Here is a 25,871-nt window from a genome sequence, read left to right as displayed (position 1 = left end):
CAGAAGAACCTATATTTTTCATATTTACTTTTGAATGATTGTGACAATTTCTTCTATACTACTGTTTAATACTAGGTTATTAAATATTTAAATTATGAATAAATACAAAACAGAAGCTTACTATAAAATACCTCTAAGGATACATTTTTGTCTTTTTAGACTTAAATTTTTAGTGAGTGTTCTTTTTTTTAAAAGATTTTATTTATTTATTTGATAGACAAAGATCACAAGTAGGCAGAGAAACAGGCAGAGAGAGAGGAGGAAGCAGGCTCCCTGCTGAGTGGAGAGCCCAACACGGTGCTTGATCCCAGGACCCTGGGATCATGACCTGAGCCAAAGGCAGAGGCTTTAATCCACTCAGCCACCCAGATGTCCTTTAGTGAGTGTTCTTAAGTTGTCAAAGCATGAATAGGGGTTTCTTATTTGTAATATTAGATCCTTTACCCAGTGACATACTCAGATAATTCAATAGTTCAGAAGGGAAATTATATTGACAAATGATATATTTTAATGGCATTATTTATTATTGTCAGTTATATTGATAGAATTCCAATCAATTTCTCAATTTATTGCTGAAAACATGACTTTTAAAGTAGAATGAGCCTCAGCAATTTCCTATATGTTTCCTGAATAAACATTCTCCTCATTTTATTATATTATATTTCATTTGTTCATTTCTAAGACTGTAGATAATAGGGTTGAAGAGTGAAGTGTTATGGAATAGAAGACAGAAAGGACCATGTCCTGGATAGTGGACTATAAGATGGCCTCAGGTATACATAAAATTCTGACACCACAAGGATGTGAGGGACAGAAGTATTTTTTTTTTTGTCTGCTCCACTTGGAAATGTGAGAATGGTAGAAAATATGTGAATGTAAGACCTGATGATGAAAATGAAACAGTGACCACCAATCCCCAGATCAGAGGCAATGATCACTATCTCATTACTAAATGTATCAGAGCAGGAGAACTTTATCAGTGAGGTGATATTACAAAGCATAACAAAACAAAACAAAACTGATGGATGGCATTAGGAAGACAGAAGGGCAGCAGGAATGTGTTGCCAGTGTGCACATCCTCATATATGAGACCACTGAGTATGGAAGCCAGAGTCATTTGGATGTAGATTTGAGGGTTCATGATCATAGGGTAGTGAAGTGGTTTGCAGATTGCCACATGGCAGTCATGGACCATGATAATCAGAAACAGAAGCTCCACATATACAAAGAAAACCACTAGGAAGTCCTGAGCTCCACACTCAGCCTTTGAAATGGTGCTGTTGTCAAGCAGGGAATTGATGCATGAGTTAGGAACTGTTAGGAACTGTTACAGAAATGTAGCAGGCATCCAAGATGGACAGATTCTTGAGGAAGAAATACATGGGTGTGTGAAGACTCCTGTCAAGGTTGGCGACAGTAACAGTGATAATGTTTCCCATCAGAGTGACTACATACATCAGAGAGAAGGTTATGGCATGCAAAATCCATAATTCCCACACATCAGAAAACCCCATGAGGAGAAATCCCATCATGATGGTGGAATTTAACATTTGTGGGTAATGCACTTTTTACCTGCAATGTAAGAAGTGAAATCCAGAGCTCATGAAGAATCAAATTATGCAAATATCATTCTTAAATAGTTTAGTCTTGACCCCTACCTAGTTCTAATCTATATTGAAACCCCTAATTTTTAAAAAATTCTTTTTTATTTTTTATAAACATATAATGTTTATTATTAGGCCCATGGGTGCTGGTCTGTGAATCGCCAGGTTTACACACTTCACAGCACTCCCCAGTGCACATACCCTCCCCAATGTCCATAACCCCAGAAGCCCCTAATATTTTTGAAAGAAAATTAAGTGGTCTTCCTTTAGTCTATGGGGTATTATTATTTTTTCCCTTATAGTATTTTATTTCAACAATAGCAATGAAGTGACAATTACAACTTACAATAAACATATACAACTTCAATCCATATTTCTATACACTTCCATTGGAGGATGCACGTTTCTCATGATCAGTTATGTATAAATATAGACATAGATTACATAAATAAAGTTGCATTTGAATGAAATTTTGGAGATAATGTTGTTGAACACTAGATAATTAGAATAAATATTTTTGTTGTTTTAGTCTTACACTTTTATTTGAGGGTATGGACAATATGGGATAAAATGATTTTTTTCTGCAACTAATGTTCTATGCAAAATAGTAAAAAATTATCTTCTGTTCCTATAACAAAATATTGATATCATTTGTAACCTTACTTACTCTAATATCTCAAATGGAGTATAAACTCATAAGCTGATACATTTACTTACACTGATTTATTCCTAATTTTTTGGTTACATTTTTATACTTCAAATTTTTTTTTCTGGTTCATTTATCTCTGCTCTTAAAGAGGGAATGAAAGAGCCAAGTATTATTATTTCCTGAGTGCCTCTTGAACTTTCCCCTAATGCTCTTTCTTTATCATCTTCAATTTTACAACTTTTCAAAACTTCTTTGATTCTACTAGCTGAAAACAAAGCAACAAAATTATAGCACAATATCTTCCAATAGTAATTTAGCCTTTTTTTCTTTAAATTACAGGCTGTTTTTCTCACTTTAATCTTCAGCTTGTTCAACAACTTTTTTTAGAATTTCTTCCTGTGATTCTGCATAACTTAACAAAGATTGCCACCACATCTTTATTGTTTATGTCATTACCTCCTCTGGTTTATTCACTAGTGGTTGAATTAACCAACTTTCATCTTAACTTACCTGTGTTACATGTATTTTCCTGGACCTCCTCTATTATTCTTTTACAACTTTTTTTTTCTCATTTCCAATAATAATAGTAATAACAACAACAATAATAATTGGACCATGAAAAACTACCTTGCTTATGGTTTAGTTGAAAATAAATTCTTCTAAATTCTGTTTAAAATCTTATAGTCCAGATTCTTTCACATTGATCTGTTACCTATAACAACATTTTGTTAGTATTCTTTGTGATAAACTTATTAAATATCTCGCGTGTGAAGTTTTTAGACAGCCTGTCCAATCTCATGACTTGTTTTTTACATCAGTTTTTCAAGACATGTTTCACAAACTGTTTCACACTGAAAAGAAATCAAGCAGATGTCCTTCCTATTTTGTTGTTATTGTTATTGATAAATTCCTCAAGGATTGAACTGTATACAACTTTGTGTTCTTCAAGGGTCAGGTGAAGTGGTTTTTGTTTTGCTTTGTTTGGTTTTACAAATATCTGATATTAAATGTAGGTTTTAAGTATTTAATAAGCTCTCACATTATTAATGCATTCTTATCATTCTTTATGTATATGGCTTATGATGAAAAGGAGAAAACTGTACCATTATTACCAAGATACTGCCTCTACATGTTTAACAACTAAACCAAAACAGCTTATATTCTCAATAGTTTTGAGGTTGTTCAAAGAGAGAAACAATAATTTGTAATGTTTACCAGTATGTCTTTAATTTCCAGTTATCTATATGAAAATATTGGTTTTCATCAATGTATGATATGACCATTTCAAAGTTGAAGCTCAGTCTGTATTTTTTTATTATTATTCTTTATTATGTTATGCTAGTCACCATACAGTAGGACGTAATTTGTTTTTCACATAGTGTTCTGAGATTCATTGTTTACGTAGAACACCCAATGCCCTATGCAATTCATGCCCTCCTTAATACCCATCACCAGGTCTCTATATCTTCATCAAACCAGGATGATTATACTTTATCTGATAGCATCTGGTCAAAACTGGTTATGACAATATGTTTCAAGACAATACGTTTAAGAAATGTACCCAAGATATCACAAATGCACCTTAAATATCCCTTGATATAGTTTTCAGAAATACTATGATTATTATTTCAGTTCCATTATTTTCAAGGCGTATACTACTATTCAATATTATCTAAGTAAAATTTATACATTAGTTTTGAATATCACAAAAATAGTATTAAATTCCTATTTTAGAGACAGAAAAATCTTGCCCAAGTTTAATAGCTCCTGTTTCATCACAAAAAAACTGTTTCTCGCATGGTTCTCAAACACAAACACATTAAGCAAGTGGGAATTGTCCAGTTCAGTGCCTCTATAGGTTTCCAAAGAATGTCTGTACACTTTAATTATAATTATAATTTCCTTACTTTAAGTTTACTATATGATTACCTTAGGCATATATAGCCTGTATCCAAAATTCTCTTATGGAAGAGTCACCAGGACCTTGACTCTAGAATCAATAGACAGTAGGATTGGGAAATGTCACCACCACTTACCAGGCTTTTGAAGTTGGAAATACACTTCACCCAAGATAAAATTCCATTATCTGTAAAAAATGGGATAGTTATGTGAGCTGTCATAATCAATTTTTTAAACAATATGTCTTTATTCCTTGAATTGATGATTCAATAATATGTTTGTTTATTCCTTGAATAATGATTCAACAAACATGTATATGTATGTATGCATATATATAAAAATACATATATATGTCAAGAGTTTGTGAATAATAAGTGTGAATAAATATGTCAAGAGTTTGTGAATAAATAAATAAATAAATAAAGCAAAATAATTCCCTGCACCCATAAAATCTGCATTCTTTTAAAAGCTAAGAGAGAACAGTTAAAATTTGATGGAAAATCAAATATTTCAGTCAGTTTAATGAATTTTGGTCAAAATTTATGGGGTAATATGTAAGGAATTATGTGACTGAGGGAAGTGATCTGGGATTGGTCAGGTAAATTAAATTGTTCAGAAGCCAGAAAATACCTAGGGAAAGAGAGACACGTATTTTTACTTTTCCCCACCAGACTTATGTTTTCCCATTTTTTTGTGTGCATAGAAAGACCCTGTATATATGTCTTGAAGAGATTTTAAAATAAGATTAACACTTGATTTTCCAGACCAGATAATACTTCACACATTTTCTAAATTGTTGTTTTTCTACACATTGGTTTGAATGAGAGACTTTAAGTTCTAATCTCAAAAAATAGTTAAAAAGACTTTTATACATGATACCTGTAGTGAGTATGAACCTTTAATAAATAAAGTGTAATAAATAAATGAATAAGTAAATAATATATAGTAAGTGCAAACCCCTACTAAATGAAAAACAGGAACAAATTGCAAACTAACCACATAGTAAGTAAGCCTAGACCATATGCGTGTAGTGATAACAAACTAACCTCGTAGCAAATACCACATAGCAAGTAAGCCTAGACCATATGCACGTAGTTGATGAAGTCCCAGAACCTAAGTCAGGTTCGGTGGGGTGAGGTTCGGAGCTGATGACTAAAGAAAGAATTCTTAAGACATCTTTGGTGCAAAATGGTGGTTTATTAAAGCATGGGGACAGGACCCGTGGGCAGATGGAGATGCTGCTGCCCCGGGTTGTGAGGAGTGGCTGGTTATATACACAGAAGTTGGGTAGGTGAAGACAAAGGGTTGTTCAGAAGGGCTATTGGGATAAAGAAGACTGTCAGGATATGGAAGGCCTGGTTACTATCAAGCCAAGGCCACTTTCCCCTCTAATGAGGCACTAACATAAAGACAATTGGGAGTCTCCTGGTGGAATGTTACATTCCTGCTATCAAACGTCCTTGTTAGTGAGATTTAGGTCTTTAAAAGAAATTTAACTTTATTTACTTTTCCTTCTACCTCCATCTCCTTCGTTTTTTTTTTTTTTTTTTTTTTTTTTTTTTTTTTTTTTTTTTATGGAGGGGAGGGTGACGTTAGGGCTTGAGGAACTGAGTTATGTATCTTTGAAAATTGGGCTATTGATAAGGCAACTTCTTTGTTGTAAATCTCAAGGACATTTGTAAACCAAGAGAGACTCCTGCCTTGCAGGACTGTGATCTCTGCAAGATAACCATTTGCTCTTCTTTTAGGGCAGTCAGGGGTGCCTGTGAAATGTCACACATATTACCAAGGGGAGTGGGAGAGAGGGGGTGCAAGGTGCCAGCCCCTGCTCTGTTCTCAGCCAGCCTCCTGCTCCCTCATCATTCCCCCCTGAACAATTTTGACCCTTAAATCTTTAAGGTGGTTGAAGGTGGAAGGTCTCATCTTCTGTAACTTCTTCCTGCTGAATAGGGGCGTAGAGCTGTCCCTACCTACTCAGGTCAACATTGATCAGTGGAGGAATGTATAGGGGAGTTACGAAAGGCGGAGGCAGCTGAATCCAGCGCTGACAGTGAAGGAGTGTCTTTGCGGGTGGTAAGGATCATCTGCCGTGGTGAAGTCATTGCAGCAATGGAGTCTCGGCACCAAGTAGAGAAACACTGAACAGAGCAACATATTAAGGTTAATGAGGCGATAAGAATGAGAAGCCCGAAAAGGAGATTTGGCCATAGCCCTCCTTCAAGCCATGAACTTAACTAATCACTAAAAGAGAGAGGGACCTTGTAGAGCCTTAATCTGGGCATTCATATCCTTTATATAAAAGTATCCTGTGATACTTTTGTGATAGTCTGGGATGTACACACAACATTCTGTCTTGATAATTGCACATGGGCCACCCTGGGCTGCTGTCAGGACATCTAAGGCCATCCTTAGTATAGCAATAAGGAAGGTTTTGTAACTTAGGCCCATATTTGATTGGGGAGTTATGGCTTGATAGCATCCCCTTTCCTTCCAAATAGCTCCCTGGGCATGTAGTACCAGGAAGGCATATTTGGAGTCAGTATAAATGTTAATTCTTAGGCTTTGACAATTTGACTACTAAGATAAATCTGGACCTGATGTGACATCATTACAGTCAGGGACTGTCCCATAGTGAGCTTTGAGGCTCCTTTTATGAGGGCTGTTCTATGCTTAGCTAAAGCATCTGTTTGCAATCGCACCTCAACAGAGGTGGCCTCTGGGATAAAGATGACTAAGGGATGAAACCAATAAGACGACCTCTGAGTGGTCCAACCTTAACAATATCCTGATTACAGAGGATCATTGTCAAGTGGGAGAAAACTTGTCAAGAGATAAGGGGAGTTCCCCATGCATCATCCAATCCAATCATAAAGAAAGTGGGGTCATCCATTGTCTCCACAAGTCCATAGTTAATCCTATGGAGTGCAATAGGCTGGCTTTTAGGCAATTTCATTATCCCAGCCACACATAAGGTGTTAGTTAAGTTATACAATTGTAGGGGAATCAATCCCATTTTTCAGTTGTTTAATCATGTGCCGTGGGGTCTGCGAATATCCCCACAAAACAGTAAGATCCAGTAAGATCAACTAAAGAAGCTATTGTACAACTTCTCTGAAGTTTACCTCAAATTGTTTAGCTTAGGTAAACATTTAAAGACAATCAAATCTAGAATTTAAGATCCATAAAGGTGTGTTACTAAAACAATTTTTCTCTCTAAAATAATCCTCATTTACAGAGATACTGAAATCAGGACTAATTCACTTGTGAAACAAGTCCAGTTTTAACAAACTTGGCCCATTATTTATATAAGCTCAGCAAGAATAGTTGAGTGTGATCATATAGATCTTTTAGAATCTGCTTTGCTGGAACTTCTTATAAGGAATCTCTAGGTTGAACTTTTAGTAGCCTCTCCGGGCCAGAAGCCAAGCTCTGTACTTGCCATCAGGCATGCCTGCAATACCTGTTGATTTGTGCGAGTTCCTCTTCTGAGTCTCCGCACCTACCAAGGAGTGACATTCTTTACTCACTTGGTGAGGCTGCTGGGAACTCTGTAAGCAAGGTATCAGGCCAACAGTCCCAAGAGGCTTTATGGCTCCAGGTTTCATAAAGTCAACCTTAGTTTCTTAAAGCTGTCTGGTCATAGCTGAGTTTATGCATATCTTTCTCAAATATGACATTCCAGTCAAAGCCTTGGTAAAATAACCAGTTTCCAATGGTGTCCTGTTACAAGGAGAACAGATTCTTATTGAACTTATGCAAATGACTGATTGCCATAGAAGAATGCTTACTGAGACCTTTTGGTTTCAGAGGGTTCATATAGAGAGAAAAGCTTGAATGCTTTGAGCACTTTTACAAATGAGCACTTATACATCTCTATAAGTTACAGATAACTTAAGAAAAAGTATCCCTAGTCTGGAAGAGCAAACATTAGAGAGAACCGGCAATGTTTAAAATAAGACAAAACATTAAGAGACACAACACTATAATCTTTTAGTTCATTTAGTCCCATGTTACTAAATCTGGTGAATGCGGCTTTAGTCAGTTTTGGAAATTCTTACCCATTTCAGTTTTAGGACTTTCAAGTATATCAAATATCTGTATCTGTCCTGAAAGTCCTTTATAGGAATCTCCTTGAAGATAAAACTCATTTTACAAGAGAATTAAAACAATTATAAATGACAAAAACTCAGAATGGATATGGTTAGAGCTAAAGAGACATGGGAATTTACAATTTAGCTGCAAGAAAATCAGGTTACAATTTCTGTGACATATAACATAAAACTTTAGGAAGTGCATAGAATCTCTAGAATAGTTATAGCACTTTCCCAAATGTAACCCAAGGTTTATCATTGGTTTAAATCTTGTCAACAATTGCTAAAACCTTAGAAAGTTTAAAAACACATGCCTAAATATAATTAGGGATGTTAAACACCTGATAAAACAAAACATAGGAACTGAATTTTTCAGGCAGGGAGCCATACAGACACATTCACACAGTCAGGCACTCTTCGGATTCAAACAGGTTGGATATCCTCCCCTTCAGGGCATCTCTGGCTAATGGGAGGTGATCAGTCTCCCCTTTCATTCTTTACAGATTAGAGTGAGTTTCTATGGTTACAGGCAATGGAGGATGGTAACAGGGTGTTTTTGCAGTCCCTCAAGGTTGGGCTGCTTCCTTAATCTCTCAAGGCCAAATGGCCCTTATACTTGGAAGTATAATCTGTGTGGAGGCAGGCCAGGAGAGTGCTAAATCACCTTGGAGGCTGTTTTTCTTTCTTTTTTTAGTCTGTCCTGACCATATCTAAAATTTCTTTTGTGAAGATTTCCGTTCACAAACCTTCTACAACTTTCCTTTGCATTCAGGTTTTGTCCCAAGCCATTTCCCTCCAAACAACCATCTCATTCCCTTACCTTCAACAAAATGTATTCCCATTCCTTAAATCTTTCTTACTTATCATCTACTTTCCTACAGAGTTTCCCTTATTTCCATCAGTCTTAGTTACACTAAGCAGAACTTTGTATTCTTAGAAACACCTTTAGTTATTAACCAATTGTAAACTGTTACACAACAGAAATCTTCAGGTGGCAAATTTATGAATCAGTTAAGTGGCAAACAAGTTTACCAGCAGATTTAAATACTCTTAGTTTCTTTGCAGTAAGAAGTCAAAAGCACAAATCTACATCCAGTAATTAACGACTTAGCTTTTTATCCTGTCTGGTTAAGATATAGAGGTCCACAATTCAATTCCATTTGTCATCCAAGCAAAACTTTAAAACTTTCAGGTTACCAAAGACTTTGAAAGCTATTTCAGCAATTAGCCATTAGAACTTTGAGACAGACAATTAACCATCAGTTTAGTTATTCCTTTGCTAACAAATTTTAACAAGTAACATAAGCTTATTTGACCTTCAGTAAACTTTGATAGAATAAAAGTTTCATATTTACTGCTGTAACTTCAAAGACAGGTCTTATCTTAATTAAACCAACAAACTTAACTTAATTCCAATACTGATTTACTTTCCACCTGGGCCCATTCCACTTTGAATGTTTACCTGAGACATGCGTGGGAAGATCTGGAATGGGGGTGTTAGGTCCAGGGGATGCTCTTCTTGCTCCTTGACAGTGAAGAGAGAAGGAGCCATGGTGCATGATCTAGAGGCTAGTCATGCAGGCTGCACGCACGCTGGTGCACAGAAACAGGAGAAGGGGGAAACAGAAGAAACAAAGTGCTGCCAGGAGGCAGAGAAAGGATTCCCGGTTTTGGAGCTCATAAGCCCCAACAGAGGAGCAGACGCCATGCTTTCCCACCAGCAAGGGGGGGAGGGGTTAAGCAGTCCAAGTCGGCCAGAGAACACAGGGAAACTTCCCCGAAACAAAGAGAGTTTCGGCAGCTGCTTGGGAATATTCCTTATGGTCTCTGTCTTGAGTTAGACTAACCCCAGTTGGCTCCAGTTATAGCCATTAACACGGGAAGTGAGTGAGGGAGAAGCCCCCACATCTATTAGGAGAAACAGGAATAACGCCAGAGTCCCCTTTGCTAGGGATGGCCCAGCAACCTGGGTTTACTAGAAGAAGGCTTATTTACGAAATTACCATCCAATATGTCAGGAGAAAGTTTAATAGCTGACTCATTTGGGCAAACACATTCCGCAAAAGCCCCTTACTTGGGGTCCTGGTGCAGAGCAATGAAGGCCTAGGTATGAGCGGTGAAGGTATCTTAGGGCCATTTGCCCTGTTTCCTGCAGAGATCTAACTGATAGATCCCACTGAGGCCATGCAGTGTTGCAGGAGCTCAGTCCTTTCCTAAGTTTTGCAATCCAAATTATTTCCAGTGGGTTAAAAGGCACCCCAAGGTAGAGTCCTTGGGAACTGAGGAAGCCTACTGAGGCCATGCTTCCAGAAAAGTAAAGAAGGTCCATTACCAAATCCCCCCTGACTCCTGGGTAGCGTCCCACGCAGGATATGTCAGAGGTTCCTGTGTGTCAAAAGCGACCAGAGGCGTCCCTCAAGATATCGCTATTGATCACCATCCTGCCTTCCCTGGGAAGACATTCCTGCCATAAAAGGCCCTGGAGGGGTGCCGGCGTCCCTCCACTTCCCCATCGCATCCTAGGCTGCTGATGGGTGCCTGGCGAATGGACCAAAATGCTGTGCCATGCCATGCTCATTGTCTGTCCTGAAGACTGGATAGTGTTTTGCCATTTAACCCATGGAAATACTAGAAAAGTTTGGCAAGGGGAAATTACCCAATTTCATAGCTTTAAGTGGTTTGCAGACGACACTGACGAGAAACAGTAAAGACTGAAATCCATCATGGTCTAAGCGACATTCCAGCACATGTGGTCCTTACAGCCAACTTCCCTAGGAAATGGTCCCCGGTTGCGTTTTAATTCAATCGGGTACTGGTTTCGGCCGGCTCCCAGTGGAGGTCTCGCGGCCAGAAGTGGCTAGACCAGGATGTGGAGGGGATCACATTAGATCAATCAGGAGGAAACCTCACACGGGAGTCTTGAGATTGGCAGCCGTCCTGGTGACTTAGGTGGCTGTCCCGTGCCCAAGAAAGACAACTTTCTATAAGAACAGGAATAAAGAGAGGCCATCAAGTTTCTGGGTCTTATTGCCATTCCGGCCAGGGTACTAGCTTACAGCCAAAAGGCAGACGTTCTCCTCCCCGTAGAGTAGCCACGGGCTAGAGGATTACAGCCTGAGCAATTGACATGCAAGTGTTCCAATAAGACCATACTCCTTGAAAAGCCCTGGAATGAGCGTAAAGGAAAAGGAGAGAAAGTACTCACCAATTTTGCACCGAAGCTCAGAGTCCAAATGTAAAGACTCATGAATCTCCTGGCTGGCTCGCCAAAAATGATGAAGTCCCAGAACCTAAGTCAGGTTCGGTGGGGTGAGGTTCGGAGCTGATGACTAAAGAAAGAATTCTTAAGACATCTTTGGTGCAAAATGGTGGTTTATTAAAGCATGGGGACAGGACCCGTGGGCAGATGGAGATGCTGCTGCCCCGGGTTGTGAGGAGTGGCTGGTTATATACACAGAAGTTGGGTAGGTGAAGACAAAGGGTTGTTCAGAAGGGCTATTGGGATAAAGAAGACTGTCAGGATATGGAAGGCCTGGTTACTATCAAGCCAAGGCCACTTTCCCCTCTAATGAGGCACTAACATAAAGACAATTGGGAGTCTCCTGGTGGAATGTTACATTCCTGCTATCAAACGTCCTTGTTAGTGAGATTTAGGTCTTTAAAAGAAATTTAACTTTATTTACTTTTCCTTCTACCTCCATCTCCTTCGTTTTTTTTTTTTTTTTTTTTTTTATTTTTATTTTTTTTTTTTTTTTTTATGGAGGGGAGGGTGACGTTAGGGCTTGAGGAACTGAGTTATGTATCTTTGGAAATTGGGCTATTGATAAGGCAACTTCTTTGTTGTAAATCTCAAGGACATTTGTAAACCAAGAGAGACTCCTGCCTTGCAGGACTGTGATCTCTGCAAGATAACCATTTGCTCTTCTTTTAGGGCAGTCAGGGGTGCCTGTGAAATGTCACACATATTACCAAGGGGAGTGGGAGAGAGGGGGTGCAAGGTGCCAGCCCCTGCTCTGTTCTCAGCCAGCCTCCTGCTCCCTCATCATAGTGATAAGATTAGCGTGGAATAAAAAGTTGTAAATATTTTAAACTTATGCGAAATATCGTAGACCAAAACATGTTTTCGACATGTGTGTGTTTTTGGTGTGTAAGCATGAGAAAAATAAGTGATGTAATGTGTTTTTGAAGGAGACTTAGCACAGTATATAAAGAGGCATCAAGTTGGACTGAGGTGAAGCGAGTTCCCTGTCGGGAGGACATCATCGCCGGTGTTACCAATGCCCCGACAGCTTCGTTGCCGACCACTCGCTGGTTCTCAGTCTCAACTTCTGCAGGGACCTCTCTGTCTAGATTGTGAGGCGACGTTTCCTTCTCCGTGACAACTTCAGCGGACCGTGACCGGACCACGATAGTGGTGCAGACCTTGTCCCAATAAAGATCAAGTGAGTTACATCTGAAAGACCAAAAGAACCCCCCTGGCTAGAAGTGCATTTTTATCCTGTTAACCAGCTAGTTTCGCTTCTGTACAAACGCTTGCTTTTTCCCGCCCGCGGGCTAACTGGCCAGTTCTGCTTCTGTAAGACTGCTTTGCTTGTTTCGTGCCAGCGGACCTCCTGAACCAATCCGCTGGCGCCAAGTATGCCTGTTCAAACTGTCAACCAATCAGCTCAGCCCCACCCGAAACTTGTTTGTATCTGTCTATAAAAACCCTGCACCAACCCAGCTCTGGACCTCGGTGTTATCAGCAACTAGCGGCACAGAGGTTCAGGTTCGAACCTGCAATAAACGACCCTTGCTGCTTGGCTTTGACTCATCTCTCTGGTGGTCTTTTAAGGTGGGAGTAATACTCTGTTGGCATGTCACATCATATCCATCTCTCTATCTCTTCTTTACACGTCGCGACCTCCTGGCAGGACACAGGGGTTTTGCTCCTGTCAATACCCTTATCCTGAGTAAAGAACTAAGATCAGGGCGCCTGGGTGGTGCAGTGGGTTAAGCCTCTGCCTTTGGCTCAGGTCATTATATCAGGGTCCTGGGATCCAGCCCAGCCTTGGGCTCTCTGCTCAGCAGGGTTCCTGCTTCTCTCCCCTTGCTGCCTGCCTCTCTGCCTACTCCTGACCTCTGTATGTCAAATAAATAAATAAATAAAATCTGAAAAAAAAAAAAAGAACTAAGATCATGGCAACAATTTCTTAATGTTTGATTTTTGACTAAATATTCATTCTTTTACAGATTTTCTCATTGTTAGTAAAATTCTGAATTGGTTTATCTGAAATATTTGTATATAATTGTTTTCAGAAGTTACAAAAGAAATTCCTTTTGTCATAAAATTAGCATACCTTACACTGTTGACATTCTGAGAGCTTTGTGAGTTTTACCTGGAATATTTCCTAAAAAGCCACAATTGTATTGATGAGGGAGCATGTGGCTGGCTGAAGACAAAGCAAAAGCTAGTGCCTTGCACCTCCCTCTCCATCCACTCCCTCTCAGTAATATGTGTAGCATTCTTCAGGCAGTCCTGACTGCCAGGAACAATAAGCAAATAGTTAACTTGCAGAGCTCACAATCCTGCTAGACAGGAGTCTCCCTTGGTTTACAAATATCCTAAATCTCACTAACAAAGACAATTGATAGCAGGATTGTTACATTCCCACCAAAAACTCTCCCAACTATCTTAATGTTAATGGCTGGTCTAAAGACAACATTGATTAAGCCTCAAGGAGGTAGGCCTCTGACACCCTGGCACCTTGCAGGTTCTCTTTAGCATATGAAAACCCATTGAAACCTCCCTTCCCCTCACCTTCCCCCAACCCCAGGGTACATAACATACCACCCCTCACAACCCTGGGCAGCAGCTCTTTCTGCCCAAGGGTCCTGCCCCTGTGCTTTAATAAACCACCATTTTGCACCAAAGATGTCTCAAGAATTCTTTCTTGGTCATCGGCTCCGGACCTCAGCCCACTGAACCTCACCTAGGTTCTAGAACTTCATCAGTATCATTAAATAACATAATAATTTTCATTGTCCTGTTAATAGACTTTAACACTTAGGGAACTTAAGCTTTTGTTTCATTTGCATAGGAGTTAAAAATTTACTATAACTTTTACTAATAAAAGAAAGATTAGGTGTGAACTGGCCACACTTGAGTTTATGAAACTTTTCATTAGAAAAGAAAACCTGTACTATAAGGAATAAACTCATTTTGTTAACATATGCTTTGAGAACTTGCAAACATTTCTTTCTATTTTAGTAAATATTTGATAAATTATAACTTTATTTTATTTTTTCTAGGAATTTTTTTTTTTTTTTTTTTTTGTCAGAGAGGTATACAGGAGAGAAGGAACAAATGCAGGGAAAATAAAAGAAGGAGAAAAGGCTTCCTGCAGAGCAGGGAGCCCAAGGCAGGGCTTGATCCCAGAACCTGCTCATCTCATGACCTGAGCAGAAGGCTGGCACTTTTTTTTCTAATTTAAATTTATTTTTTCAGCGTTCCAAGATTCATTATTTATGTGTCATGAAAGACTCCCCCTCCCCTGTTGTTAACTAATTAACTGCTCTTTTGTTGTGTAAGAGTACCCCTCCTGCCCTTGCAGTGAAAAGACCCTTCCCCCCTGGGTTGAATTCAATGTAACTGCTCTTTTGCCTTTCTGTAACTGCTTGGCTTTTAGGGCATGACACTTGTCTCCTGTTTGAACAAGATACCTTCTCCTAATAGCCGAGGCATGGGCACATAGGCAAGGGGGCTGCATGGTCACGTAGGTCACGTAGACAGGGGGCTGCATAGTCACGTAGACAGGATGTCTTTCTGCTGAGTAATAAGGTCAAACTTCCCCTCTTTGTTTCCCCTTCCCGCCTTTCTCTTCGCGCGAGGGGGTCTTCCAAAGCCAATCTGCTAACACCAAGTATGCCTTTTTTCAAATGTTCAAATTGTCAGCCAATCGGCCCCGTCCCATCCGGGACTTGTTTGTACCTGTCTATAAAAATCCTGCACCACCCCAGCCAGGGGTGCTCAGCTAGCAGGAGCTGCTGACCACCCACAGGCGCCTGCATAACAATAAAGAACCTCTTGCTGTTTGCATCCTGTGGCAGTGTTGAATTCTTGGGTAAGGGGATCTGTGGGTCTTTCAGTCACACCCAGTGCTCCATGTAATATGTGACCTTCTTAATACCCACCACCAGACTCACACATTCCTCCACCCTCTCCCTTCCAAAACCCTCAGTTTGTTTCTAGAATCCACAGTGTCTCATGATTTGTCTCCCCCTCTTATTTCCCCAACTCACTTTTCCTTTCCTTTTCCAATGTAGAAAGCAGACACTTAATGACTGAGCCACTATACCAACAATTCCCTTACAATAAATTTAAACAATCTTTGTCTTATTTTTTATTTCAAGACTATACCTTTTTAATTAGTCAAAATCTGGGTATTGAAAGCATTTTTATATTCACAAGTAAAACACATAAAAACCTTTCTCAGTTAAATAGTCATTCACCATTAGTAAACAACTTCTTTTTTCATAGCTCACTTAAAAGAATTATGTGATCAGTTATTTTTAACTTAGATCACTCAACCTATAAAGGTAACTACTGGACATACTTCTCTTCTTTTATAATTAGATATTTTTAGGACTTCTGAAAATGGACATCAGCTTTCAAAAGTAAAAACACCTGAAATCTTCATAAATGAATTAAAATTAACAAAAAGCTCCAGACTTCCTCAAGTTGAAATCATTAAATACTTGAAAAACCAATCAATTTATTACTTATAAAATAAATTTATTTATTTATTTATTTATTTATTTATTTGGAAGAGAGAGCACAAGTAGGCAGAGTGGCAGGCAGAGAGAGAGGGAGAAACATGTTCTCTCTGCTGAGCAGGGAGCCTGATGCCAGCCTAAATCCTAGTGATGAAGTCCCAGAACCTAAGTCAGGTTCGGTGGGGTGCGGAAGTTCAGAGCCGACGACTAAAGAAAGAATTCTTAAGACGTCGTTGGTGCAAAAGGTGATTTATTAGAGCACGGGGACAGGGCCCGTGGGCAGGCAGAGATGCGGCTGCAGGTTGTGAGGGTAGGCATGTTATATACCTTGCAGTTGGGGGAAGGTGAGGGGAAGGGATGGGAGGTTTCAACAGAGTTTTCACATGTTAGGGAGAGCCTACAAGGTGCCAGGTAAAGTCCTTGCCCTTATGGCTTGATCAATGTTGTCTTTAGGTCAGGCATTAACATCAAGATAATTGGGAGATTCTTGGTGGGGTGTTATGATCCTGCTGTCATTTACATTCCCTTCTACCTCAGTCTCCTCCAGTTTATGGTGGGAGGGAGACATTAGGGCTTCAGGAACTGACAGTTATTTGCCTCTGGACATTTGTGCTATTGATAAGGTAACCTCCCTGTTTAGGTCTCTAGGATATCTGTAGAGCAAGGGGGATTCCTGTTCTGGAGGATTGCGATCCTTGCAAGTAAACTATTTATTGTTTTATGGCAGTCAGGGGTGCCTGAGGAATGCTACACATATGGAGGGGCGTGGGTGAAGAGGGGGTGCAAGGCGCCAGCTTTTGCTTTGTCCTCAGCCAGCCTCCTGCTCCCTCATCATTCCCCCCTGAACAATTTTGACCCTTAAATCTTTGTGGTTGAAGGTGGAAGGTCTCATCTTCTGTAACTTCTTCCTGCTGAATAGGGGTGTAGAGCTGTCCCTACCTGCTCAGGTCAATATTGATCAGGCTAGGAACATATAAGGGAGTTATGAAAGGCAGAGGCAGCTGTATCCAGCACTGACAGTGAAGAGGCGTCCTCGCGCATGATAAGGATGATTTGTTGTGGTGAAGTCATTGCAGCGATGGAGTCTCGGCACCAAGTAGAGAAACATGGAACAAAGCAACATATTAAGGTTAATAAGGCGATAAGAAAGAGAAGCCCAAAAAGGAGATTTGGCTATAGCCCTCCTCCAAGCCAGGAACTTAACCCATCACTAAGAGAGAAAGAAGGATTTTGTAGAGCCTTAATCTGGGCATTCATATCCTTTATTATACCCGTGACATTTTTGTGATAGTCTGGGATGTACAGGCAACATTCTGTCTTGATGATTGCGCATGTGACACCCTGGGCTGCTGTCAGAACATCTAAGGCCATCCTATTTTGTAGGACTACCTTGCGTATTTGTGAAACTTCGGTATTAAGGAGGGAGATGCCATTTAGTGAATCATTGAATGCCTTTGTAGTATATTTATTAAGGGCTTCTACATGCCACATGACATCCTCTAGTCCCTCAGATGGAACAAAAATGAATGCTAAGTGATCATACCATTTAAAAACAGATTGTGTCCATCTTTGTTTCAAGTTGGGGAGATTAGCTGGAGTTGTAATGGTTTTAGTAATGCGCCCATGAATCCAGACAAATCCTAAAGTACAGAGACCTATCCACCCTGGAGGAAGCCAGGGCCACAGGTTGGTTCCACATATCCAGTGGGTTCCGTTTGGAGCTGGCCATCTAATGCCAGGTCGCTTTGCCCAGTCAGTAGCAAACCAGTCAGTAGTCTGGAGTACTATTATTTGGGAACACATTTCTAATGATAGCTATCCTTGATGTCATGTGTTATTTGCCTAAGTACCATATGTATGATTTCTTTTGTTCCCAGCATAAAACTGCCTTTTGACTGAGCCGTCCAATCGTGGGTGTAAGCCACAGATGTGCATCCCAGATTTGATATATACCATCCTTAGTATAGCGATAAGGAGGGTTTCGTAACTTAGGCCCTAGCTGGTGAGTATCATCTTTGAGCCTGTAAAGTCAGTTAGGATTTTAATAGTTTGAGAATATGAAAAACTTTATGTCCTGGTGAATCCCATGTTTTACTGATCATGGGCCAGGAAGAAACATTTCGATTAATAATAGATTTATCCCGGAATGTGCTGTCTCCATCTATCATATCTGAGATATAATTTTGCAGAGAATGCCAGTCAGTGCCCTGTAAAGGAGAAGCCCACCAGGGTAATCCAGACATACTTGAAATAGGCAAACTTCCACATATCCAGCAATCTGTCTGATTATGTTGTTCAGCAAAATGCTGTGCCCACTGTAGAAAGGAATTGTCAGCTAAGACAAATGAAAGGAAGACAAAGAGAATATATATAACCTTCATTTTTGTTTGAAGAGAAGTTTGAGGTCTTCTAGGGGCTCACAGGAGTAAGAAGTCACGTTGGTTTGTTTGCTCGGTTCCTGTGGAGGAGGTACAGGTTTTATTCTACATATATGAACCCATGAGGAGTGTCCTTCTAGTTTTACTGCAGTAGGGGTACATAATATGACCCGATATGGACCTTTCCATCTTGGATGTAAGTTTTTAGTTATATATAACTTCCAATTTTTTAAGTAAACCCTGTCTCCAGGATTTACATGGGGTGGGTTTTCAGTTATAGTTAAATCAGGTTTGGGGAGAATATGATTAGTATACTCATTGAGTGACTTGTGAATTAAACCAGCTTCCAGTGAATAATTTAGTAAGGCATTATAATCTTCATCTAATAACAGATCTACAAAAAGAAATGGTCTTCCATAAACTAACTCAAAAGGGCTAAGTCCTATAGGTTGTTTTGGGGCAGTTCTCATCCTGAGAAGTCCTATTGGTAGTAGAGTAACCCAATTTTCCTGGGTTTCTAGACTAAGTTTACTAAGATGACATTTTAAAGTATGATTAGCTTTCTCCACCTTCCCGGAGGACTATGGGTGCCAGGCTGAATGTAAGAAATATTTAATTTTTAAGGCTTGAGCTATCTGTTGAGTTATCTGAGCAGTAAGAGAAGGACCATTATCACTTTGAAGAGATTAAGAAAGGCCAAATCTAGGGATAATTTCTCGCAACAAAACCTTAGTTACTTCTACGGCCCTTTCAGTTTTACATGGAAAGGCTTCAACCCATCCGGTGAAGGTATCAACAAATACTAACAGATACCTATAGCCTTTGCAAGGTGGCATTTGTGTAAAATCAAGTTGCCAGTCCTCTCCTGGATTGGATCCACGCCTCTGGACTGGCTTTAAGAGAGGTGGGGGGGCGAGCTGCACACTCCGGATTTACTTGGGCACAGATGCTACAGGATTGACACACTTGTTTTATTGTGGTTATTAAATTTACTCCATCAAATATATTTTTGATTAAATGTTTTAAGGCATCTTTGCCCAAATGAGTAGCCTGGTGTAGGCCCTGTATTATTTTCCATTGACTAATCTTAGGCATAAAGAATTTTCCCTCATAGTTAACAAGCCAGTCTTGTGCATTTTTAGTATACCCTCACTCCTGAGCAATATTAATTTCTTGGTCTGAATAGACTGGAGTTATGGACTCCATTGGAGTCAAGACTGGTATAAGGCTTAATATCTGTTTACCCTTTGCTGCCTCTTTGGCTGCATGGTCTGCTAGATTGTTTCCTTTAGATTCTAAGGTCATATGCTTTTGATTTCCTTTGATGTGAATCACCGCTACCTCCTTAGGCAAGTGTACAGACTCAACAAGGGATATGATCTCAGGTCCATATTAGATTGGGGAGTTGTGGCTTGATAGCAATCCCCTTTCCTTCCAAATAGCTCCATGGGCATGTAGTACCAAGAAAGCATATTTGGAGTCAGTATAAATGTTGATTCTTAGGCCTTCTGCCAATTGAAGAGCACGAGTAAGTGCTACTATTTCCGCTTTTTGGGCAGAAGTATTTACTGGAAGGGGTCTTGCCTCGATTGTTTTAACCAAACTAACTATAGCATATCCAGCCTTTCTTTCTCCCTTATCCATAAAGCTGCTGTCGTCAGTAAACCAGTTATCATCCGCATTTTCAATAGGGAGTCCTTTAGATCCAGCCTGCTTGAATAGACAAGGTCAACAATCTCTGAGCAGTTATGTTCTACGGAGGCAGGATGGTCAGGTACAGGCATTAGAGATGCTGGGTTTAAAGTTTGACAGGTTTTAAGTATTACTTCAGGTGTATCTAAGAGCATAGCCTGGTATTTAGTAAGGCGGCCTCCTGTCATCCATTGGTGACCCTTGGTTTCTAAGACACTCTGGACCTGATGCATAGTCATCACTGTCAGGGACTGACCCATAGTAAGCTTTGAGGCTTCTTCTACTAGGAGGGCCGTGGCAGCCACTGCTCGAAGACAGGCTGGCCACCCTTGGGCCACATTGTCAAGTGACTTTGAAAAGTAGCCCACCGGCCTCATTTCATTCCCCAATTTCTGGGTGAGAACTCCCAAGGCTTGGCCTTGCTTCTCTGCCACATATAAAGTAAAAGGTTTCTCTAAATTCGGTAGGGCCAGAGCTGGAGCTGACAGAAGTTTAGTTTTTAATGTTTGAAAGGCTGTCTGCTGAGCTTTAGTCCATAGCAAAGGTTCCTCATCGGGGCCTTTAATTGAGTCATATAATGGTTTGGCCAAAAGTCCAAACCCAGGAATCCACAGGCGGCAAAAAACTGCCATTCCTAGAAAAATGCGAAGTTGTTTTTTTCGTAGTTGGAGGCTCGAGATCTAGTATGGCCTTTTTTCTGTCACTAGTTAGAACATGGTGACCAGGCGTTAGTTCATATCCCAAATAGTATACCTTTCGCTGAGAAATTTGTGCCTTTTTAGGGGATACACGATACCCTCTATCTGCCAAAAAGTTAAGTAAAGTTATAGAATTTTCATCAGATGCCTCTTTTGTAGGACTACAGATTAAAATGTCATCTACATATTGAATTATCATTCCCTTAGATAAAGACACATCATGGAGATCTTTGCTAAGTACAGCTCCAAATAGATGAGGACTGTTCTTAAATCCTTGTGGTAAGACTTTCCAGGTTAACTAAGCAGCCTGTGAGCTTGAGGGTGAAGTCCACTCAAAAGCAAATAGCGGCTGTGCTTCCTCACTTAATGGGATGCAGAAAAAGGCATCTTTCAAATCAAGTACAGTAAACCAGTTGGCGTCACTGGGGACATGGGTGAGAATAGTATACGGATTTGGCACTATAGGATGAATAGGCATTACTGCCTCATTTATGGCTCTTAAATCTTGTACCATCCGATACTCTCCATTCGACTTTTTTACTGGTAAAATTGGGGTATTATAAGGAGATTGGCAAGGCTTTAGTATACCATGTTTTAAAAACTTGTCAATAAGCGGTTGTAACCCAGCTTTGACCTCAGGTTTTAGAGGATACTGTTTCTTATGAGGTATATTGGCTGGGTCCTTTAAGATCACCTTGAAGGGTTTGGCTGTAAGAGTCTGTCCTGGGACATCACAATCCCAGACCTGTGGGTTTACTTCCTTCCAGACATTGGAAGGGTATGGATCAAGCTCTCCGGACGTTAAAGAGAACAAGCCATCCCCCTCTATGGTAAGAGCAAATCGGCTACCCAGTTTATACATTAAGTCTCGTCCAAGTAACGGGGTGGGACAAGATGGAAGGACTAGAAAAACAGGAATTACCAGTTGACTCCTATATTTACAGGTTAAAGGCATTGTCTGATGGCATGTTTTAGTTTCTCCCTCTATGTCAACAATTTTAAGGTTAGAAGGACAAGTAGGGCCGGAGTGCTGAATAAGGACAGAGTAAGTGGCTCCAGTATCAATAAGAAAATTGATAAACTTACCTCCCACATCCAGGGTAACCCGGGACTCAGTCATCTTGATGACAAAGGGAGCCAGACCAGCCTCAGGGCCCTGTCATGCCAGTTCCTCCTCCGGCTTCGACTCTCGGGCGGGGAAGTGAGTTCCTGTCCCCTTCTCTCTCTGGAGACAAGGGCAGTCTCTCTTCCAATGTCCTGTTTCTTTACAGACAGGACATGGCCCTGGTGGAGAGTTCCTGTTCGGACATTTTCTGCTCCAGTGTCCGATCTGGCCACACGTATAGCATGGGGACTTACCTGGTTCCTTTCCTGCTGCTGGCCCCTTCTTTGGCCCCTGGTTAGTCTGGCGCTGTGGGGAATCCGCAATAGCGGCAGCCATTACTTGAGCCTATATCTTACCCTGCAATTTAGTCCTCCGGTCCTTTTCTTGCCTCGAGGCCACATCTCTATTGTTAAAGACTTCAGTCGCTACCTCTAATAGGCGCTGGGTGGGAGTCTGAGGACCTAGAGCCATCTTAGTTAATTTTCAGCGGATGTCAGGGGCCGATTGACTTATAAAATGCATGTTCAGCATGGTTATTCCCTCAGGTGAGGCTGGGTCCAGATTTGTGTATTTACGGATGGCCTCCACCAGTCGCCCCTGAAATAGGGCTGGATTTTCTTCAGTTCCCTGTGTAACTTCCAGGAGCTTGTCAAAGTTCACAGGTTTAGAAAAATCCTTTTTTCATTCCTTCTATCAAACAAGTAATCATATGGTCCTGTTTCTCTCTCCCTAACTATCCTACTGATAGTTCCAATGCGGCTCAGTATTAGGGACGGCAGTGCCCCCTGCTGGGTAATGATTCCTGTCTCTTACTGCTAGTTCATCAGCAAACTCCTGTGCTCCCTCCCAGATTCCTCTCTTTTCCTCAGGGGTGCAACAGTGAGTTAACATAATATATATATCCTTCCAGGTCAAATCGAACATAATAGATACTTCCTGAAAAACATCAATAAATTGAGAGGGGTTTTCTGAATACCGTCCTAAACGTTGTTTTATCTGAGCCAGATCTGTCATGGAGAATGGGACATGGACCCTAATTGTGCCTGCTTCTCCATTGGCAACTTCCCTAAGAGGATGCATCCCATATTTAGATGGAGCTCCTGGTAAGTAGGGGATCCCGCTCCTAGTATGTCCAGCGGGACTAGGGGCAGTGGGTTCTTGGGGTTTATAAGGAGGAGGAGTAGCATCCGAGTCAGTGTTCTCTTCTTTGGGACTGTCTGGCAGTTCCCTCAACATCCCGGGTTTGTTGAGAGGAATCGGCCTGTTTAGACAGTCATCATCCAATATATCCTGGGGGGGAGAGGGCCGCTAACCTGGCCTAGGGTTAGACACGTTCTGCAAGAGGCCTGTAAGTTTGGGTCCTGATTCAGGGCCATAAAGGCTTGGAGATACAGAATTTCAGTCCATTTGCCCTTTTCCCTGCAGAAGAGGTCTAACTGATAGATTGACCTATAATTTAGAGTCCCATTTATGGGCCACTTTTCTCCGAATCCTAAGGAGTACTGAGGCCATTCAGTATTACAGAAGAAGATCATCTTCTCCTTTCTTAAAACTTGCAGTTTGAATTGATTCCAGTGGATTAAGAAGCATCCTAAGGGAGAGTCCTTGGGTACAGAAGAGGAGGATCCCATGTTCCTAAAAAGTAAAGAAGGTCCATTACCATAAACTCCCCCAACTCCTGTGTGGCGTCCCACTCAGGGTATGTCAGAGGTTTCAGGTGTCAAGAATGACCAGAGGCGTCCCTTCACGATGTCGCCATTGATCACCTTCATGCCTCCCAAGGAAGGCATTTCTGCCAAAAGGCCCTGGAAGGGGTGCCAGCGTCCCTCCACTTCCCCATTGCATCCTAGGCTACAGATGGGTGCCTGGTGAATGGACTAGGGAACTATGCCATCCTACACTCAAAAGGTTGTGCTGTCCTGCCATTTCTAACCCACAAAAACGCTAGAGAAGTTTTGGAAAGGGGAAATTACTCAGTTTCCTAGCTTTAGGCGGTTTGCAGAAGACACTGATGAGAAACAGTAAAGATTGAAATCCATCATGGTCTATACGACATTCCAACACATGTGGTCTTGACAGCCAACTTCCCTAGGAAATGGTCCCCGGTTGCGTTTTAATTCAATCGGGTACTGGTTTCAGCCAGCTCCCAGTGGAGGTCTCATGGCCAGAAGTGGCTAGGCCGGGGATGTGGAGGGGATCACATTAGATCAATCAGGAGGAAACCTCACACAGGAGTCTTAAGATTGGCAGCCATCCTGGTGACTTAGGTGGCTGTCCCCTGCCCAAGAGAGACAACTTTCTATAAGAACAGGAATAAAGAGAGGGTATCAAGTTTCTGGGTCTTATTGCCATTCTGGCCAGTGTACTAGCTTACAGCCAAAAGGCAGACGCTCTCCTCCCCATGGAGTAGCCACGGGCTAGAGGATTACAGCCTGAGCAATTGACATGCAAGTGTTCCAATAAGACCATACTCCTTGAAAAAGCCCTGGAATGAGAGTAAAGGAAAAGGAGAGAAAGTACTCACCAATTTGCACCGAAGCTCAGAGTCCAAATGTAAAGACTCACAAATCTCCTGGCTGGCTCGCCAAAAATGATGAAGTCCCAGAACCTAAGTCAGGTTCGGTGGGGTGCGGAAGTTCAGAGCCGACGACTAAAGAAAGAATTCTTAAGACGTCGTTGGTGCAAAAGGTGATTTATTAGAGCACGGGGACAGGGCCCGTGGGCAGGCAGAGATGCGGCTGCAGGTTGTGAGGGTAGGCATGTTATATACCTTGCAGTTGGGGGAAGGTGAGGGGAAGGGATGGGAGGTTTCAACAGAGTTTTCACATGTTAGGGAGAGCCTACAAGGTGCCAGGTAAAGTCCTTGCCCTTATGGCTTGATCAATGTTGTCTTTAGGTCAGGCATTAACATCAAGATAATTGGGAGATTCTTGGTGGGGTGTTATGATCCTGCTGTCATTTACATTCCCTTCTACCTCAGTCTCCTCCAGTTTATGGTGGGAGGGAGACATTAGGGCTTCAGGAACTGACAGTTATTTGCCTCTGGACATTTGTGCTATTGATAAGGTAACCTCCCTGTTTAGGTCTCTAGGATATCTGTAGAGCAAGGGGGATTCCTGTTCTGCAGGATTGCGATCCCTGCAAGTTAACTATTTATTGTTTTATGGCAGTCAGGGGTGCCTGAGGAATGCTACACATATGGAGGGGCGTGGGTTAAAAGGGGGTGCAAGGCACCAGCTTTTGCTTTGTCCTCAGCCAGCCTCCTGCTTCTTCATCACTAGGATGACCTGGGCCAAAGGTAGATGCTTAAATGACTGAGCCATCCAGGCACCCCCAACATCTTCTTTTAACTTGGATTTCTATGTGGTAAAGTAACATACCTACAAGAGCAGACAATTTTGGATTGCATTTTATACATTCAAAGCAAGGCTTAAAATTTGTAGGAACCATAAAAACCCCAGAGAGTCAAAATAATGTTGAAAAGAAAATCAAAGCAGGATGTGTCACAATTCTGGACTTCAAGCTGTATTACAAAGCTATAATCATTAAGACAGTGTGATACTGACATATGTATGGAAGGACCTATTTTATTTTTTTTATATTTTAGCCAGAGGCTTCCAATTGAGGTTAAACAATAACCTTGTTGTTTAACCCTTCAACTGTTCCTGCTCCCCTTCCCCCAGGGTACTTACTTAAAAACAAGTCCCAGAAACCAGACTCAGGTAACAAAGCTCAAATACAAGGGTTAGTCAGGCTAGGTGGAGACATCAGATCAGTGGGAGGATGCACACTGTCTCCCCAGTTACCAAGGAGTATGGACCCCATCCATTGGCAACCTTTTAGGCGCCAATCCTAATCAAGGTAATAGGTTGGTTCATTATCTATTTTGTGTATGTTGAGTTTGAGAAGTTCTTTATGGATCTTGGATATCAGCTCTTTTTCTGTACTGTCATTTGTGAAGATCTTCTCCCATTCCGTGGGTTGCTTCTTTGTTTCATTG

General features: G+C 41.0%; 1 pseudogene; it reads right to left on the bottom strand.

The window, feature by feature from the left end:
• Nucleotides 1–643: 643 nt before the first annotated feature.
• LOC131831224 (olfactory receptor 14C36-like) lies at nucleotides 644–1,550 on the bottom strand (annotated as a pseudogene).
• Between the last annotated feature and the right edge of the window lie 24,321 nt (nucleotides 1,551–25,871).

Source organism: Mustela lutreola, chromosome 5 (assembly GCF_030435805.1).
Source record: "Mustela lutreola isolate mMusLut2 chromosome 5, mMusLut2.pri, whole genome shotgun sequence".
Lineage (NCBI taxonomy): Eukaryota > Metazoa > Chordata > Mammalia > Carnivora > Mustelidae > Mustela > Mustela lutreola.
Note: the sequence above shows the minus strand (reverse complement) of the source record. Positions and strands in the feature narration are given on the sequence as shown.